Source organism: Pelodiscus sinensis, chromosome 3, assembly GCF_049634645.1.
Source record: "Pelodiscus sinensis isolate JC-2024 chromosome 3, ASM4963464v1, whole genome shotgun sequence".
NCBI lineage: Eukaryota > Metazoa > Chordata > Testudines > Trionychidae > Pelodiscus > Pelodiscus sinensis.
In genome coordinates, this window is record NC_134713.1 from 27,129,779 (window position 1) to 27,144,601 (window position 14,823).

The following is a 14,823-nucleotide window of genomic DNA, read 5'->3' on the forward strand; positions in this document are numbered from 1 at the left end:
TGTAAGCCAAAACTTTGTCTGCTTTATGACTTTATGAATGTGTTAGCTCCAATTGGAGTCTGCAGATGTTACTGATTGAGAACTACCAGTATTCATGGTTCAGTATGAATGCAGGACAGTTTGTCTTGGCTATCAGTGAGCTCACAATATAATTCAAACTAATAGTCTCCTAAAAACTGAACTGAGCTCTCCATTACTAGGAGCGTCCAAACTTGAGGGAGATAAAGCATTATATTTGTCCTGTGTGCATGTTGTATTCGCCAGGGTATAGTCTGGATGGTTGAACAGCTGTGTCCCCTCAATTCTCCAATTTAGGGGAAGGGGACCTTTTACACTGCTTTGTTGTGAGAACAACCACTTCTGGATGATTCATACTGTTACCCGGAAGGCTGAGGTAAACAATTGCTGTGGGCAATTAATTAAAGCCTAATGTGCCTCCCCCACAGAAGCCAGATTCGACCTGGTACCCATATCTATCACTGGTGAACAGCTAGTCACAAATCAGGTCTGAGACGGAATTTAGGGCCAAACCATATATTTTAAAAGATTGTGAACATGTATCAATCAACAAGAAAACAGTAAATGTCCCACCCTAGCCCGGAAGAAAAGGAGATAGGAAAGATCCTGTATACAAAAGGGGTTATACTTAAAACACAGAAGGCGGCGATGGACACCTGCGACCTTCCACCTCGCGGCTAATTGGAAGCCTTGAGGGAGGACTGCAGGGAGATCCCTCGGGGTCCCGATCAGGTCTGGTTCCTGAGTAAGCCCTCGAAGTAGATACTCGCCTTTCCACGTGGTGGACGCCCTCCGGATTCCTTATCACCAGTCCTTCGGTTAGGTGAGGTCCGTAGGTGTAGAAATCATGGTACAGTCCCAGAGTCCAGGATCACCAGTCCCCAAAAATCCTTACAGAGAGGAGACTTCTCTCACCCTCAGGTGGGTGCAACTAGTGCTGGATCTGAGCAGCCTTGGCCAGGCCACGTGTGGATGGCACTCCTCAGGGTTGACAGATGAAGACGAACAACGACTCAGCTACAAGCGGATCGACGAAGACCAATGGACGGGTCGAGGAGAACCAACCTGAACCATTCTTAGGGGAGGGTTTATAAAGACAGTAAGGCGGGAAACTGGGTTAATGAATGGGGTGCAACAGAATAGGGGGTGTGCACAGGTCTGGTGCCGTGTGCAAACCCTTCTTCAGGATGGCTTTGGCAGGAAGAGACTCTGCTGAGGTGAAGAAGGGATCAGCAGACTCCATTTTAAATCATAAACTCCATTTTAAAAACCCCAGCCTGGGTAACAATACACAGCATGCAAAAATCACACCCAGGTGAATGATGAATACTCTAGCCAGGCACTGTTGACTTTTATTGACATCAGCAAATTCCTAGTCCCTGACTTTTCCCCAGAAATTTGTGGCCTGTGCTGCCCAGTTCCCTCTAGGACAATACAAGCTCAAAAACAGTTTGTCATTTCATGAATTTAAAAAATGATATGCACGACCCCTGTTACCTCAAATGGAGGGTCCTAAACATTTCAATCCAAACATACTGGCTTAGCTGTAACAATAAAACAAGTGTATTAACTACAGAAAGATAGATTTTAAGTGCTTACAAGTAAGTAACGAGGCAAAAAAAATCAGAATTGGTTACAAAGAAATAAAAAGTAAAACACAAACTAAGACCTATTTAACAAAGCTAAACACACTTAAAGCAACAGGATTTCTCTTGCCATATGTTCACAGCAGTCCAGCTGGATCTTTCACACAGGACCTTTCCCCCAGTTCAATTCCCTCCTTTTGTCTTTCAAACCTTGTTGATGCTGTGAGTAGACATGAAGGGAGCGAGGTGAATTCTGCCCTTTGTTGTCCCTTCTTATAGCATTTCTTTTCTATGAGAATCATTTCCAGCTGGGTTCAAGCTGTCTCTGAAGAACTGGTCTAGGCTGCTTCCTCAGATTTGGAATGTCTTAGAAACATCATACAGAAGAATTGAGTAACTACATACAATCTCAACAGATATATTTTACCAGGAAAATAATAGAGCAAATTATGAATTTTCAAAGGATACCTACTTCACAAGGTCACAAAATCCACTGTAGTATTATAAAAAGTATGAATAGGATGGTACAGTACATAAGCAAAGAATTTTATTTTCCCTGGGGGTGCTCTGCCCTGGGGTCCCATCTCTACTCCACCTGAGGTTATGCCTTTTCTCTGCCCCTACTTACCAGCTGCTTGCCGCTCTCCACCTTCCCCAAACTACCAAGTAACTGGTGCCACCACATTCCATGCAGAGGCTCAGGCCCTGGCCACCAGAGCAGCTGCTACCGCCTGCCAAGCAGTGGCTTGGGCCCCGACCACCGAGCTCCCGCCACCACCCACCATGTGGTGGCTCTGGCCCTGGCCACTGGAGCTCCTGCCACTCCCACCACACAGCAGCTTGGGTCCCAGCCCCAGCCACCGCTGTCTGCCATGCAGCGGCTCTGGTCCTGGCTGCTGGAGCTCCCGCTGCCCCCCCAACATGCTTTGGCTTGGGACCCAACCACTGGAGGAGCCGCTGCCATCTGCCACACAGCCCACCCCAGGGAAGGGCTGAAGCTGGGACCACGACTGCGTGGAACAAGGTGTACAGCTAGTTTGGATTAGGAAGCCTAATCCGAACTAGCTAGTCCGTGCCGCGTGTAGTCACGCGGCACGGGGTCCGACCACCTCTGGCATTTGAAAATGGCGCCAGCCGGCTTTATGCAAATGAAGCCCGGGAAATTCAAATCCTGGGCTTCATTTGCAACTCCGTATGACTACATTACCCCCCCTAGTTCGAACTAGGGGGGTAGTGTAGACATACCCTAAGGGAAGTCAGAGAAAGTGCTCTATTTTGAAATGTGCTGCGTAGATGTGCCCAAATTCAAAATAAATTATGCAATTAGCATAGCTCAATTTGTGTAGCTTATTTAGAGTTTAGCCCTGCTGTGTAGATGTGCCCTAAGTGGCCAGAATATAGGAAAACATTTTGGACAATTGTATTGACTTTCACCAGACTCTGAGTCATTGGGAATCTTCAGACATCAACCAGAAAGACCTCTAACTGGATTGCACAACGTCCTTTACATTTTGGAATATGAAAAGCACTCTGCACTCCAAGTTCTCCAATTCATTCATGGGATACAGCTGAAGGACACTTTTCCTAATGTGTGGCTAGCTTTGTGGATTCTGCTCATGCTGGTGGTCATAGTCATGAGTGGTGAATGCAGTTTTATGAAGATTAGGCTGATTTAAAGATATCTTCAATCGATGATGGCTGACGAGAGACTGATGTTGAAGATGTTTTCTATCACTTGAAAATGCCATTGGCTAGTCTTTGGATCTGTCTAATCCTGTGCATCACATTCTAAGGCTGATACCTTCTGTAACACTATTTAATTCAGGTCCACCCAAGGCAGATGTGTAACATCAACAGACCCCAGTCATCTACAGGCAGAATTGAACCTGGAATCTCTGGAGCTCAGTGCATGAGCCGCTACCTCATGAGCTAAAAGCCAATTGGCTGTTAGCTAAGGCTGTGGAACAGGCTCATTATTCTCTCTGTAAATGATCTCAGTGCCACTAGATGGGACAGTACACTTACACCCAGAAGGTGTGTGGGTTACAGGTACCCCATTCAATATCTTGATGTTAGTCCATTTCCGTTATTCTTAAAATTAAAATGTTTATATAAACTTAGAAATGAATTTTTAATTTGCTTAAATATAGCATGAATAAATACAGGTTTATGGATCCTAGCATGCAAATTGTTCATCTTATATGACAGGGACAAATAATACATGCAAAAAAAAAGTAATGAAATAAGATACACATGCAATAAAAAATTAGGTATTCAAAGTTTAACAAATGCAAAGGGGATGCTAAAGATGCTCCTCACCTAGGGCACCATTTAATCTAGGGCTGGCGCTCACAGGGCTCTAGTAGAAATAAGAATCTAGTGACTGGCATGTGGATAGATGTGGAGAAAATTATGGCAGCATGGATTAATATATTCTGGCTTCTTACTGACACACAAATACTTGTAGTAAGTATATGGAAATAAACACCACTATATTCTTCAACATTCAGCTCTGATCATCTCAATGAAATCCAAAAGCTAAAAGGGTTTTATTCAACAACAAAACCCTTCTCCCAAACAGTGCAATACACCACTGAAACACTGAAAGAATTATACTTCTTTCCTACTGTGCATGACAGTATAAAATGACCATACCAGATGGATGTCATTGCTAAGCAATGCATTAAACTCTGCCCTGCAGCCTAGAACAGAACGCAAAATGAAACGTTATTCATTTGATTCTTAATTTGAGAGTTGAAAGAGGGAAGATCTGGTTAATTTATTATACAAGCAATTTGAATCAAACTCTTTACCTGCCCTTTGAAACACCAGCATGTAGCAATGTGACAGCCCAAAGTCCTACTGATACTATGCCACCAACATTGGTATGGTTAGCGTCTTCCTAGCTCTTACTGAATGAAAAAGTTTAACTCATTAGGAATTCTCATTTCTCATCCAGCTCCTACAAGAGCATATAATTTCATACTAATGAATTCACTGCAGATCATACAATGATGTGTTTATGAATACGAATTTAGCTTCTGATTACTGTAGCAGGTTAAGAAAGAGACTTTTAAAGATGCCAGAATGCATTTTTATGCCTTTGATGCTGTTCAATTCTCATTCTTCATTCATCACTTTCAAGTCATATATTTATTCACATTCTACTGTGAGCTGTAAATGTTCCCCCCTCAAATATTTCTAAAGATACTGATCTATTAATGCCTACATTGTGAGAGAGACGCATTTTCACCATGCAATGAATCATTTCCATGTCAGTGAATCAGGGAAGTAAAGAGTGAAGGTGGGAAAGAATGAAAAGTATGTGTTTGCCAAGTCGGTAAGGAGATGGGTAAATGAGAAAATAAGGTATGCTTCCTTTCATAGTAGCGTTTGCCTTCCATGCTCATTGGTGAGAAAACAGAGAACACCAAGAAGAGCCTGTGCCCGTGTTCAGCAGTTGTGGCTGGCTACTGCATGGGTCGTTTGAATGGGTAAGGAAGGAAGTCTCTGTGTGTGAAGAAGAACCAAGAGCCAGCTGACATCTGGCCCATGATATTTAAAGCTGTCCTTCATGCAAGCAGGGTGCAAAGCTGAAATGTTCAGCTTCTGAATAATAATAGTATAAAAGCCTGCACTATAAAATAATGTGTGGTACTTTCATAAGTCAATAATCTTGCATAGGCCTCCTTTTATTCGGAATATCAAATTGTTGTTCCTCCTTATATTTGCAGTAGGCAGATGTTTACAGTATGTCAGCAATTCTTTTATGTTGGCACAATAACACCTTCAACACAATGGAACTGGTTATACACAAGAATAATGCAAGTGATTACTTTGCTAAGAAAAGCTAACCTCTAAGACTTGTATTCTTCTAATGACTCACTTTAGGAGAGGTAAATCTGCAGGAAGGGTGAGTCATCATGGGACAGTCACTGTACACTATCTTGGAGGATATTTCTCCACAGCTCTCTCCCACCTCACCCATCAGACAAAGAAAAGCAAAAATCTAAGGATTTTTGTACCTGGAAGAGAGGGGAAAACTGATTACAGGTCAAAGCTGTGCAGTGCAATCATGTTGAATGATATATACTGATGCTAAAAGGCTTACATAGACTGTACACAGTTATCACAGGTCGCATGTTCAGAAGCACTGGTAGTCCGTATGGCCTTATCTGAGCAATTATGCACTAGAGAGTCAAATTTTCAGTTATATTCTGTCTTCATCTCCAAGTTTTCAATTTGGCAAAGTGGAGCTTCTGTTTACAATTCCATACCCCAAAGTGCTGAGAGTAAATCATCAAGGAAAACCAGAGTGAAAGATAAAAGAGATGCAATTCAGTAATTGGCCAGATGTGACAAAAGGAGAGGAAAATGAAATTGACACACTGAAGTACTTTTTAACACAAGATCATAAATATAAACTAGTTGACAAAAGATCATCCCAAAAAAGATTTGCTAGCGGGCGTGGCAATTTCTCATTTTGGAAGGTAAATTCCATTTCTGGCCTCACAGATAAATGAGGGAGTCACCTATTTGTGCAGATTATAGACAAGTGAGTTGCTCTAATTAGGGGCTAGAAAAGCGGGGAGGTTGCAGGACAATGGGATTGATACAAGGGAAGGCTTGCATAGTGCTTATAATGTCAAAAGGTACATGGGCTCCTAACTTCCACTGAACTCACTGAACCTTTGAGGTTCTGATCTAACATAAGTATTCTTGGCTGGAACCAGGACTAGCAGTTCACTGCTGAATAAGATCTATCAGCTCTACTCAACAATTTAGAGCAACGAGTGAATGATAACTGTATTCACTTGAAACTGCAGGGAGAATTTAGACAGGCAGAATGTAATAACATGCTAGACTTTGGCCAGGATGCTGTATTTAAAATTCATATACTTGTGAAGAGTGCCAGGAAATCTGTAATGAGCAGTTTTATGTATTCAAAAGACAGAAATTCTAGCAGGACAGGACTGCCTATCACAAATTGAGATCTATAGAAGCTATGTCACCACTTCCTATAGCACTTCTGGTTTACCTAGACTTTTCCCCTAGAAGTATTGAACCTATCCAACCCTGTAAGTACATGAGAATAGGGAACACTATGCAGACAAAGGCAGAAGAAACTGTAGTCATATCCCAGCCATGCTGGCAGGTTTGCATGTGCTCAGTTAAATGTATCAACACACAACTTAACCAATATTGATTCTCAGCTGTCTACAGCAGGCTGGAGTCAACAACAGATTGAGAATGAATTGCCTCAAGAATATTGATCCATTGCTCCACTTGCAGAGGCTTATCTTAAAGACAAGATAATGATTCTGAGAAAGGAATGGATGTGCTTCACCTGAAAGGAAATCATTTGGCATTCAAGTCCTAATTAGATAGGTAACTAGCCTGTTCTGGGCTTTTCAAAATGGAAATTGAAGGTAATAAAAAAAAGATTTTTTTCATAAAAAATCTCACAAAATTCATTGTACTCTTTGCATTTATGTTTAGACATCTAAGATATTGAGCAGATTTCCTTCTTGTTGCTCTTTTGATCCTATTGTAATTGTTCATGCTCAACCTCATCAACATCTCTAGTCCTTTGTTGTTTTTAATTAGAATAAGGAAGAACAATTTTTGGAGGCTCCATGGCACCATACTAATGGATAGTTTTTCCAACAATGTTAATTGCACCCAAACTCTGCCTTTGCATGCTCACTGGAGGACACAACAAAAACATACATGCATGCTACATATTGAGTGGTGATTCAGAACAGCCAGCTGTAGCTTCAGCAGGAAGTGGGTACTACCAGATAGCAAGAAGCACCCTCAGGGTACATCGACACAGCAGAGTTATTTCAGAATAACTGACATTATTCCTAAATATCATAGTCCGCATTTACACTACAAGCAGTTATTTTGACATAATGCTAAAATAATGGTGAGCTGGAGGACTTCTTACTCCAACTCCTGTAACCCTCATTTTACAAGGGGTAAGGGAAGTCGGAGGAAGAGTGCCCTTTCTTGGACTTCCTGCTGTGTCGATCGCACCAAAAGCTTAGCATAGCTTAGTTCTGCTTTAGCCCTGCTGTGTAGATGTGCCCTCAGTGAGAGGAAACACTAAGCAGATAATGAAAGCACTCGTCCCTAGGAGCCTTATATACCTCATTGGGGTCACCTGGTTACCTCTTGCTTGTGGATTAGCTGGACCCTTAGGATTCCTAGGTAATTATCTAAAATGACTCATCAGGCTCAGTGCACTCAGGCTCAAGGATGACTCATCTGGACCCAACACACAGCACAAATAGCTTACTCATAGCAGGTTTTGTGCCCCTTGAAGGCATGTCAAAATAACAGTATATTCCACACAGCACAGTTGTATGGAATTGCTCCATTAGGCACTCAGACATGAGGTTTGTCCATAGCCAAAATTTATCTCAATCAGAAAGGAATTTTTAGAACTAAAATATAGTTACTGAGTTAGAGGTGTGAAAAAAATCAGTTATTATTTGCATTTTAGTCCCCCTCCCCGGACCCGAAAATAAATCTGGCTTTAGAAACTCACTTTGACATACCAAGCTGCTAATATGTGTGCTTAACAGTCACTAGGGATACAACTGTTCAGATTCAGACGGGTAGCCGTGTTAGTCTGAATCTGAAAAAGTGACAAGGAGTCCTGTGGCACCTTATAGACTAGCAGATTTATTGAAGCATAAGCTTTTGTGGGCAAAGACCCACTTCGTCAGATGCATGTAGTGGAAATTCCAGATGCAGGTATAAATATACAGGCATAAGAAAGGAGTACCAATCAAGAGTAAGGCTAGAGATAACGAGCTATAGTTCATCTGCAAATTTGACACCATCAGTTTAGGATTAAACAAAGACTGTGACTGGATAGCCAACTACAAAAGCAGTTTCTCCTCTCTTGGGCTATGTCTACTCTTGTGGCTTCTTGCGTGAGAAATATGCAAATGAGGCTAAGCGTGGAATATCGCCAAACCTCTTTTTCTTACCTAATGAACCGGCATTTTTGCAGAAGAGGCTCTTGCACCAGAAGGAGCTGTCTACACTGCCCGTTCTTGCGCAAGAAAAACCCTTTTGCACAATGCCGTTATTCCTGAAAATAATCAGCGTAGCAGCATTGTGCAAGAGGGTTTTTCTTGCACAAGAAGGGGCAGTGTAGACAGCTCCTCCTGGCACAAGAGACTCTTATGCAAAAATGGCAACTCATTAGGTATGCAAAAGAGGTTTGGCGATATTCCACGCTTAGCCTCATTTGCATATTTCTCGCATAAGAAGCCGCAAGTGTAGACATAGCCCAGGTGTTCACATCTCCACATCAGCTGCTAGAAGTGGACCTCCTCCTCCCAGTCTGAATTGACCTAGTTATCGCTAGCCTTACTGTTGATTGGTACTCTTTTCTCCTGTGTATTTATACCTGCCTCTGGAATTTCCACTACATGCATCTGACGAAGTGAGTCTTTGCCCACGAAAGCTTATGCTCCAATAAATCTGTTAGTCTATAAGGTGCCACAGGACTCCTCGTAACTGTTCAGATTGTCTCTGTGATTTTGGAGTCTAAATCTTATTGAAGTGAATTTAGGCTCTTAAGTCAATCAAGCATGTCTGACAATTTTACCCAAAGCTTAATTGTCAAGTACAAGAATTAAGGCCATCACCAAGATGCCTGAATGCCTGGAAGAAATCAGAAGAACAGAACATTAGCTTAAGTTCAAATAAGTTATGACAGTAGCACTGACAGTGGGAGGGGGAAAAACAGAACTTATTGCCCTCACCAGTGACTGAGGGCAACAGATGACAGGACTGTCAGGAGTTCCAAGCCTTGGTGTCAGGCAGGGCTCCTGACTATTCTGGGACATGCAAATTGCTTCAGTAACAAGGAATACTTTTTCCCATCTCTGACCGACCAGGAGACTATGCTTCCTCATCCCAGACAAGGATCTAGCTCAGGAGGGAAGCGAGGGTGTGGGGTGTGCGAAGATCAGGCCTAGGGGCTGGATGTGGCCCCTGGCTTGCCTGGATCTGGCCCTTGAGGCTCAGGGGCCCCCCAGCATTAGGGACCCCATGCAGCTCTCCAGCCTGCCTTCTCCCTCTATCAGGGTAACTACAGCCCTGCAGGCATAGTCCAGAGTACAGTTCCCTCTATCAGGGTAAATACTAGTCCCAAGCACACACCCCTCTCTCAGGGTCACTATGGCCTAGAGGCCTAGCCCACAGGGAAGCCTCCCGTAATGCTAGGGAGCGGGGTTGCTGTGGAGTACGGGGATCTGGGCCCTCCCCGCTCCACCGGGTCCTGGCCCAGGGCCCTATTGGCAGTGGGGGATTTCACTGCCTGCTCAGTGGGGATGCTGGCTGAAGTGCACTGAGCTCCTGGGGGACAATCCTCCACCCTGGGCCCTTTCCTACCATCCCCAGCATCCCCATCGCTCGGCAAGACGGGCTGTCCTGGATGGTCTCCCTGGCTGGGCCTGTTGCTGGGGCTGCTGCTGCTGGGATGGCTGTTGCTGTTGCTATTGATCAGGTGCTCCAGCTTGAGCTCCTTCCCCTCTGGCGGTCGGCCCTGACTGAGTGGCTCCCTGGGTTTTTATACCCAGCCTCTGTCTTGAGCATGGCCAGCAGGGCTGGGGGGGGGGCGGGGGCGGAAAGGGAGGGAGCTCCTCAGCCAGGGCAACCCCCTGTTCCTCAGTGTGGGGCAGATACACCCCGTCACTCCCACCCCGATCTAGATCATCCCTGACGGGTACCTATCTAATCTTCTCTTAAATATCTATAATGATGGAGATTCCACATCTTCCCTAGACAATTTATTCCAGTGTTTAACCATCCTAAGAGTTAGGAAGTTTTTCTAGGTTATTTAGGTTGCTAGGAAAGAGACTGAAATTCAGGACCTCTATGGTGGCATTCTTGGAAATGCTTCCAGTTCCACACGCAGGGCCAGGTAGGCAGGCAGAGCTTCAGAGTCTCAATGCGTGGATGAGACGATGGTGAAGGGAAGAGGGGTTTGGATTTATTAGGAACTGGGGACACTTTTGGGAGCGGGGGAGCCTATACAGGAAAGATGGGCTCCACCTAACCCAGGGTGGAACCAGACTGCTGACACTAAACATTAAAAAGGCCATAGAGCAGTTTTAAGAGATGGGGGAAAGCCGATTGGTGTGGAGAGGCACATAAATCGAATGGAGACTTCTCTTAGAGGAGAATCCATTGATAGAGATTCTCTAAGCTGTAGGCAGAAAGAGAGGAGGGGAGAGGACAAACCATGAGCCAGAGCAGACAAACAACCGCATATAAAGGAATTCCATGCATCAGGGAAGGGCAGACAAATAAGCAATGGCAAAATTTTTAAGTGCTTCTACACAAATGCTAGGAGTCTGACTAATAAGATGGGTGAACTAGAGTACCTCGTATTAAAGGAGGAGATTGACATAACAGGCATCACTGAAACCTGGTGGAATGAGGAAAATCTACGGGACACAATCATACCGGGATATAAAATATATTGGAAGGATAGAGCAGGCTGGGTGGGTGGCGAAGTGGCACTGTATGTGAAAGATAATGTAGAATCAAATGAAATAAAAATATTAAATGAATCAACATGTTCAATAGAATCGCTATGGATAGTAATTCCATGCTCCAATAATAAGAAATTAGCAGTAGGGATATATTATCGACCACTTTACCAGGACAGCGATACTGACATTGAAATGCTGAGGGAGATTAAAGAGGTTACCAAAATAAAAAAAAACCTCTATACAGTAATAATGGGGGATTTAAATTATCCCCATATTGATAGGATACATGTCATCTCAGGAAGAGAAACAAAGATAAAATTTCTCAATGGCTTAAATGACTGCTTCTTGGAGCAGCTGGTGCAGGACCCCACAAGGGGAGAGGCAATTCTTGATTTAGTCCTGAGTGGAGCGCAGGATCAGGTCCAGGAGATAACCGTTATAGGACCACTTGGGAATAGTGACCATAATATAATAATACTTAACATTCCTGTGGTGGGAAGAACACCTCAGCAGTCCAGCACTCTGGCATTTAATTTCAAAAAGGGGAATTACACAAAAATGAGGAGGTTAGTTAAACAGAAATTAAAAGGCACAGTGACTAGAGCCAAATCCCTGCAAGCTGCATGGAAACTTTTTAAAGACACCATAATAGAGGCCCAACTTAAATGTATACCCCAAATTAAAAAACATAGCAAGAGACCTAAAAAGGAATCACCGTGGATTAACCACCATGTAAAAGAAGAAGTGAGGAACAAAAAGGCATCTTTTAAGAAGTGGAAGTCCAATCCTAGTGCGATAAATAGGAGCATAAACACTGTCAAATCAAGTGTAAAAATGTAGTAAGAAAAGCAAAAAAAGATTTTGAGGAACAGCTAGCCAAAAACTCAAAAAGAAATAACAAAATGTTTTTAAGTACATTAGAAGCAAGAAGCCTGCTAAAAAACTTGTGGGTCCCCTAGATGATCAAAATATAAAAGGAGCAATCAAGGATGATAAAGCCATTGCGGAGAAACTAAATGATTTCTTTGCTTCAGTCTTCACGGCTGAGGACGTTAGGGAGATTCCCAAATCTGCACCGTCCTTTGTGGGTGGTGAATCTGAGGAACTGTCCCGGATTGAAGTGTCATTAGAGGAGGTTTTGGAACAAATAGAAAAACTTAATGCTAACAAATCTCCAGGACCGGATGGCATTCATACAAGGGTTCTAAAAGAACTCAAATGGGAAATTGCAGAACTATTATCTGTGGTTTGTAACCTATCCTTTAAATCGGCATCCGTACCTAATGACTGGAAGATAGCTAATGTGACACCAATATTTAAAAAGGGCGATCCTGGCAATTACAGACCAGTAAGTCTAACTTCAGTACCGGGCAAATTAGTCGAAACGATAGTAAAGAATAAAATTGTGAGGCACATAGAAGAACATAATTCGTTGGACAAAAGTCAACACGGTTTCTGTAAAGGGAAATCCCGTCTTACTAATATATTAGAGTTCTTTGAAGGGGTTAAGAAACATGCAGACAAGGGGGATCCAGTAGATATAGTATACTTAGATTTTCAGAAAACCTTTGACAAGATCCCTCACTAAAGGCTCTTGTGTAAATTACATTGCCATGGGATAAGAGGGAAGGTCCTTTCATGGATTGAGAACTGGTTAAAAGACAAAGGGTAGGAATAAATGGTAAATTTTCAGAATGGAGAGGGGTAACTAGTGGTGTCCCCCAAGGGTCAGTCCTGGGACCAATCCTGTTCAACTTATTCATAAATGACCTGGAGAAAGGGGTAAGCAGTGAGGTGATAAAGTTTGTGGATGATACCAAACTGTTTAGGATAGTCAAGACAGAAGCTGACTGTGAGGGACTCCAAAAATATCTCACCAAACTGTGTGATTGGGCAACAAAATGGCAAATGAAATTTAATGCCAATAAGTGTAAAGTAATGCACATCGGGAAAAATAACCCCAACTATACGTACAGTATGATGGAGGCTAATTTGGCTACAACAAATCAGGAAAGAGATCTTGGAGTTATTGTGGATAGTTCTCTGAAAACTTCCACACTATGTGCAGCAGCGGTGAAAAAGGCAAATAGGATGTTAGGAATTATTAAGAAAGGGATAGAAAATAAGACACAGAATATCTTACTGCCCCTGTATAAAACTATGGTACGCCCACATCTTGAATACTGTGAACAGATGTGGTCTCCTCACCTCAAAAAAGATATTTTGGCCTTGAAAGGGTTCAGAAAAGGGTAACTAAAATGATTAGGGGTTTGGAACGGGTCCCATATGAAGAGAGGCTAAAGCGACTGGGACTTTTCAGCTTAGAAAAGAGGCGACGGGGTGGGGGATATGATAGAGGTATATAAAATCATGTGTGGAGAGAGTGAATAAAGAAAAGTTATTTATTAATTCCCATAATAGAAGAACGAGAGGACACCAAATGAAGTTAATGGGTAGCAAGTTTAAAACTAATAAAAGAAAGTTCTTCTTCACACAGCGTGTAGTCAACCTGTGGAACTCCTTGCCAGAGGAGGCTGTGAAGGCTAGGACTGTAACAGAGTTTAAAGAGAAGCTAGATAATTTCATGGAGGTTAGGGCCATAAAAGGCTATTAGCCAAGGGATAGAAATGGTGTTCCTGGCCTCTGTTTGTCAGAGGCTGGAGAAGGATGGCAGGAGACAAATTGCTTGATCATTGTCTTCGGTCCACCCTCTCTGGGGCACCTGGTGCTGGCCACTGTTGGCAGACAGGATACTGGGCTAGATGGAGCTTTGGTCTGACCCAATACGGCCGTTCTTATGTTCCTAATATGACTATTCAAACTCAGTGAGAGGGTTTGTTGTTGCTGCCATCCTTGAAATCAAATCTCCTGGCTAAATGGCAAGTATCATTTCAGGTTACGAATAGGGCAAGGGTAGCTGATGATGAAATCTGCCATGCAGGAACAAGAAACAAAACAGAGGCTGTACCACGTGGATCTAGTAAAGACTTGAAAAGACCAAGAGAGCCTCCACATGGTGCTTTTTTCACCATAAGCTGATCCATTATGGTGGGTTCTCACACAGGCACTGAGGTGTGGGACTGAATTATTTGGCAGGATGGAGAGGAAGGTTGAACAGTGCTGCCATACACCACAAAGCCTTTGCAGATTGTCCTGATGTGCAATATTGCTGTTTGCCATTAAGCAACTACTCTGCAGCTCTGGGAGAGCCGTATTGGAATGGTCGGTGAACATAGCAATAGGGTACATTCATCCCTAAGGTCACTCTAGCAATGTATGTATTGGATGTATTTGGCCCCTAGGCACATTTTCTCTCTGGCTGCATTTGTAAAGGTCTTTGGCAGGGCCAACTTATCCATTAGGCACAGTAGGCACAGTGCCTAGGGCCCACGATACTTTTAGGGGCCCACGAAAATGTTTTAATTTCTTTTAAAATCAGAAGAAAAAAAATGAACTTTTAGGGTCGAAGAAAATGTTTTAATTTTTTTCTCACATCAGAAAAAAATGAAACTTTTAGGGCCCATGAAAATCTATTACATTTTGCCTAAAACAGAAAAAAATAAAATGTTGAAGTATTTAAAGTTATATCAAAAATAATTTTTAATACTTTCTTTTTATGGAGGAAGGGGCTCACAAAAGCAAAAGTGCCTAGAGCCCCCGAAAGTCATAATGCGGCCTTGGTCTTTGGGATCTATCAA

The 14,823-nt window shown here is 42.9% G+C and overlaps 1 long non-coding RNA gene across 1 annotated transcript in view; it reads right to left on the minus strand.

Moving 5' to 3' along the window:
* Positions 1-243: 243 nt before the first annotated feature.
* The window catches only part of LOC142827770 (uncharacterized), a 55,636-nt gene continuing 41,056 nt past the window's right edge, over positions 244-14,823 (minus strand). Inside the window, exon 4 of the long non-coding RNA XR_012902519.1 lies at positions 244-1,970. This is a non-coding gene — a long non-coding RNA (uncharacterized LOC142827770). The remainder of the gene's footprint in view (positions 1,971-14,823) is intronic.